Source organism: Schistocerca cancellata, chromosome 4 (assembly GCF_023864275.1).
Source record: "Schistocerca cancellata isolate TAMUIC-IGC-003103 chromosome 4, iqSchCanc2.1, whole genome shotgun sequence".
In the NCBI taxonomy this organism is placed as follows: Eukaryota; Metazoa; Arthropoda; class Insecta; order Orthoptera; family Acrididae; genus Schistocerca; species Schistocerca cancellata.
The window spans coordinates 779,457,191-779,463,190 of NC_064629.1; the positions used below are offsets into that span (position 1 = coordinate 779,457,191).

Here is a 6,000-nt window from a genome sequence, read left to right on the forward strand (position 1 = left end):
CCTGTATCTCTAACATTGATTAGTTGTAGAATTTTGGAACACGTTTTATGTTAGAGCATAATGACTTTTCTGGAGACTACAAATCTCTATAGGAATCAGCATGGATTTCGAAAAAGACAATCGTGTAAAACCCAGCTCGCGCTATTCGTCCACGAGACTCAGAGGGCCATAGACATGGGTTCACAGGTAGATGCCGTGTTTCTTGTCTTCCGCAAGGCGTTCGATACGGTTCCCCACAGTCGTTTAATGAACGAAGTAAGAGCATATGGACTATCAGACCAATTTTGTGATTGGATTGTGGAGTTCCTAGATAACAGAACGCAGCATGTAATTCTCAATGGAGAGAAGTGTTCCGAAGTAAGAGTGATTTCAGGTGTGCCACAGGGGAGTGTCGTAGGACCGTTGCTATTCACAATATACATAAATGACCTTGTGGATAACATCAGAAGTTCACTGAGGCTTTTTGCAGATGATGCTGTAGTATATCGAGAGGTTGTAACAATGGAAAATTGTACTGAAATGCAGGAGGATCTGCAACGAATTGACACATGGTGCAGGGAATGGCAATTGAATCTCAATGTAGGCAAGTGTAATGTGCTGCGAATTCATAGAAAGAAAGATCGTTCATCATTTAGCTACAATATAGCAGGTCAGCAACTGGAAGCAGTTAATTCCATAAATTATCTGGGAGTACGCATTAGGAGTGATTTAAAATGGAATGATCGTATAAAATTAATCGTCGGTAAAGCAGACACCAGACAGATTTATTGTAAGACTCCCAAGGAAATGCAGTCCTAAAACAAAGGAAGTACGTTACAGTACACTTGTTCGCTCACTGCTTGAATATTGCTCATCGGTGTGTGATCCGTACCAGATAGGGTTGATAGGAGGGGGGGGGGGGGGGGGGGGGGCAGGGGGGGGAGGAGAGAGAGAGAGAGAGAGAGAGAGAGAGAGAGAGAGAGAGAGAGAGAGAGAGAGAGAGAGAGAGATAGAGAGAGAGATAGAGAGAGAGATAGAGAGAGAGATAGAGAGAGAGATAGAGAGAGAGATAGAGAGAGAGATAGAGAGAGAGATAGAGAGAGAGATAGAGAGAGAGATAGAGAGAGAGATAGAGAGAGAGATAGAGAGAGAGATAGAGAGAGAGATAGAGAGAGAGATAGAGAGAGAGATAGAGAGAGAGATAGAGAGAGAGATAGAGAGAGAGATAGAGAGAGAGATAGAGAGAGAGATAGAGAGAGAGATAGAGAGAGAGATAGAGAGAGAGATAGAGAGAGAGATAGAGAGAGAGATAGAGAGAGAGATAGAGAGAGAGATAGAGAGAGAGATAGAGAGAGAGATAGAGAGAGAGATAGAGAGAGAGATAGAGAGAGAGATCCAACAGAGCAGTGGGCTTCGTTACAGGATCATTTAGTAATTGTGAAAGCGTTACGGAGATGATAGATAAACTCTGGTGGAAGACCCTACAAGATACACTCAGTATGGGCTTTTGTTGAAGTTTCGAGAACATACCTTCACTGAGGAGTCAAGCAGTATATTGCTCCCTCCTACATATATCTCGCGAAGAGACCATGAGGATAAAATCAGAGATTAGAGCCCACACAGAGGCATACCAACAACACTTCTTTCCACTAACAATACGAGACTGGAATAGAAGTGAGAACAGATAGAGGTACCCAAGGTACCCTCCATCACACACCATCAGGTGGCTTGCGGAGTATGGATGTAGATGTAGACACTTAGAAAATTTAACAGATCTATTAAGGAGACTTCTTACATTACACTTGTCATCCACTTTTAGAAATATGCTGCACTGTGTGGGATCCTTACCAGATAGGGTTAACGGAGTACACTGAATAACTTCAAAGAAGGGCAGCACATTTTGTATTATTGTGAAATATGGGAGAGAGTCACTGAAATGATACAGGCAATGGGCTGACATCACTAAAAGAAAGTCTTTTGTTGTGGCGGAATTTTCTCACGAAATTCCAATCACAAACTTTTTCCTCCGTATGCGAAAATATTTTATTGAGACTGACCAACATAGGGAGGAATGATCACCCCAGCAAAATAAGAGAAATCAGAGGTTGTACGGAAAGATATAGGTGTTTGTTCTTTCCGCGCACTATACGAGACTGGAATAATAGAGAATTGTGAAGGTGGTTCGATGAATCCTTTGCCAGGCACTTAAATGTGATTTACAGAGTACCCATGTAGATGTAGAGGCTGAATGAGGATCTTTTTGGGTGGCAGTGGGAAGAGAGTGTGTTACTGCAAATGTCAAGTGTGTATCACTTCACACAATTCCTGGGTAAATTATTTAACACTAACTACTTCACCAACAGCCTATAGCAATTTGAAACCAGTATAGGGTATACAGAAAAACTATTTTCACTGACACTTAGTTCATGTCTGAGGGGTGGGTGCGAAAGGAATATACTGCACAGTGAAATCTGCCAAACTTTGTGATAATTTGGATCAACGAGTTCTTCAGCAACATACTAAAAATTTAGACGAGTATGGATTAAAACTGAAACAGCAGTCTTTAATACAGTCCCATGAGAAAATTAACCGAAGTACTGCGCATGTGACTTAAGTTCAAAGGAAAGACTTACACACTTCAGCTAAAATTGAGCTAGTGTCCTCTGCTTAAGTGATCTGTATCAATCCTCAAAACAATAGGTACATATTAAAATGAGGCTACTGAAATTTGAATGGCACAACAAACTGAGGGAACCACTTGCAACAGTAAATACGGTTTCAGGAAAATTCACAGTATTTTAGCATAGTTACCATATGTGGGAAGAAATGTGCAACTTTATTATTCTTGGAACATATATCTCTAATGAAGATTAGGGTTTAACATCCCATCAACAACAGTGTCAGATGAAAAATGGTTCAAATGGCTAAGCACTATGGGAATCAACATTGGAGGTCATCAGTCACCTAGACTTAGAACTACTTAAACCTAACTAACCTAAGGACATCACACACATCCATCTACAAGGCAGAATTCGAACATGCAGCCATAGCAGCAGCACAGTTCCGGACTGAAGTGCCGAGAACTGCTTGGCCAGAGTGGTCGGCAACGTCAGATGAAGCACAATCTGATAGCTTGAAGGATAGGGAGAGAAATCTCATGTCCTTTCAAAAGAACCATCCCAGCATTTGGCTGGAGTGATTTATGGATATCACTAAACCTAAATTTTTATGGTCCAATGCAAATTTGAATTACTGTCCTCCCAAATGTGCACCAGTGTGCTACCCACTGCATCCCCTCACTTTATCATACATTCTTGGATATAAATAGACAATTACCCTTTTTAAAAGTGAAACACAGGAGCTACCTGTTAAGGTACAGCGTATTTTTAAAAATATCTACTCTGTTCACGTGATAAGACAATGAAAATTACAAGAAAGACTCACTAATAAAAATTTTGGCAGTATTTAATCATTTAAAAACTAATTTCCTTCCATGGTCTCTTAACAGAACAAGCACTTAATCACAATATATAAAGACATACAGTAGAAAAGCTCAGATAACCACAATGTGAGTGCAAATGATTGCAACAATATCACAGCAGTAAATATGTCAGGAATCAAAACGTCTACAAAACAGTACTTACAACTCTTAGATTCTATGGAATCAAATAATGATGGAAATATATCGTTTTTTCCAAGATGAGCATAAACACTCATTCAATGATGACGCAGACACATTCTTAGACAACAAAACTACCCAACTGATCCTCTGGAAGTACTGTAAAGTTCGACCATATTAAGCAGGGTAGTAAAAAATGTCTTCACCTTTAACAAATGATGTGTTCTACATTAACACAAATCACATGAGCTCTACCAGAAAGCTTCAGCTAATAAAACCATCTACAACGGCCATGTTCAACAGACTAACGAAATGTACGTGCTTATTTTCGTTGCAGATAGTACTGCATGCTAAAGAAATCTGAGCACTTCAGTACTTCGATTGGATGATCTTATGCTATTTGGCAGGCAATTCGACTGAACGTCTACTAATTACCAGTTATTTATGAATAATGATACCAACCGTTTTAATTGCTATAATGTGTTATTAGAATTTACACGCACAATATATCACAGTAGTGATAACACAGGAGCTACAAGGGCCACCTGTTCAGAGATAAGTAATCTAACATAGTAATATGGCTGTAGTATATATAGTAAACAAAAGTTTCCTCACCCCCCCCCCCCCCCCCACCTTAATTACAAAAATTCCCTTGTCATCCCCCTATTACACCTAACCACGCAATAAACTGCATTTAAACAAATCATTTACAATTGTTAAACTTGTATTTATAAAGTGCTGGAAAGTGCAACTAAAGAGAGAATTTTAAAGCATAAGTTCTGCGTTTAACAAACCTTTGTTGGCACTGATCGACACCTCTTCAATATCCTCGCACAAGTGAAACAATCAAACACAACATTCCTGTAACATATAGTTATCTCAGTACACAACAATAAAAAGCAGAAAAGATTTTCTCATTTAAATATGCCCCAAACATTCTACATATTTCGCGTCTTGTACTTACTACACCGATAACACACTAACACACAACCACTCACGCTCAGATCCGCAGCTCAAATACTAACACGCCCGCTCAACATCACTGACAGTTGCATCCAAAGTCAATGCAAAGTTGAACCACTTCTACCATAAACAACTACACTCTAAAAAAATGACACACGTGCGGCTTAATCAGAAGTCGATATATGCGTAAATTACTCACGTTTTTCCTCGCATTCAACTGTAACCATTAAAAAATGATCCTTGGGATACTTTACTAATATTAATCTTAATGTGTGATTTTGCAGTAATCAGTAGACTAATTCAGTTAAGGAAGATTTTCAAATGCAACCAAAGTGGCGCCACTCGATTGTTGTCCCAAAAGATAATTGTGGAAACAACTGTCTTTTAACAACAGTATAAATTTAAACTCGTTGGTCCATAAACGCCTTTAAATTGTGGGAGGCAAGCTTCGACCATAAATATCTATGGTCGAAGGAGGCAGGAAGTTCCAAACGAAAGAGATGCCAATACGCCGGAAGGCTAGGCCAGCGACTTACGCAATCGGCCAAGGCATTGTGAATTGCGTGTGCGGATTGCAGTGTTATTCATTAAAATTCAAAATGATTACTCACTTAATCTATGGATTCACAAAGAGAAATATAAAGCCTGCGGTTACTGAACTTTCTATAGGTGACTGCCAATTCACACTGGTCGTGATGACACGTCACATCAAAACATTCCATATTGCATTTAAAATGACGGCATTTAGGAAGGTCATCAATGAACAGTCGCGTCAAGTTTGGTCAATATTTCCCAAGAAGAAAATTCTGACGGTGGCGTCGTCTATTAAGATCGGAAGTTCATCAATTTTCACTGCGCTCATTCATGTCAAAGTTGTAGACATTGTGCTTTTGCGTTTGCTTAAACTTAATTTTACAATCGTGCTTTGTTCTCATGTAAAATTCCAAATGTTCCAAGTCGTCATGGATAATTTTTCCATTGAATGGTCTTCCACAAGAGAGGCCAGATATGTGAAAGCAAAAAATTATTTATGTTTTAAAGAGCTGACACGTACACTCTTTGTAAAGAACACTGTAAGTTTATGAAACAATTTTCACTAAATAATATTTTAAGTGAAAAAGTGAGCTTTAATGAAGCAGAAAAACCCAGAGTTTTATAACGTCATTCGTTACATAAGGAAGAAACCATAATGGAAAGGATCTATTTAATCTCCTACAAATATTGTTTGGTGTGTGTGTGTGTGTGTGTGTGTGTGTGTGTGTGTGTGTGTGTGTGTGAGTACATATTTTCGTTAGTAAATAAATGTTAATATTTTGAAATGTTGTTTGACTTCTCAGCCCTTAACCACACAAAACTGATCAAAAACATATGTTCAGAAGTTTGCTTTGGTCATTAATAAACTTTATTGTTGTTAGTTGTCCAATTCTGGTATTATATTG

At 38.8% G+C, this 6,000-nt stretch overlaps 1 protein-coding gene across 4 annotated transcripts in view; it reads right to left on the minus strand.

Moving 5' to 3' along the window:
- LOC126184628 (SCY1-like protein 2) overlaps positions 1–4,650 on the minus strand; it is a 179,263-nt gene extending 174,613 nt beyond the window's left edge. For all 4 annotated transcript variants that reach the window (XM_049927100.1, XM_049927097.1, XM_049927099.1 and 1 more), the window contains exons 1-2: positions 4,563–4,650; positions 4,393–4,459 (exon numbers count right to left, since the gene is read on the minus strand). The gene's annotated coding sequence lies outside the window, so the exon portion shown is untranslated. The remainder of the gene's footprint in view (positions 1–4,392; positions 4,460–4,562) is intronic.
- Positions 4,651–6,000: the final 1,350 nt, after the last annotated feature.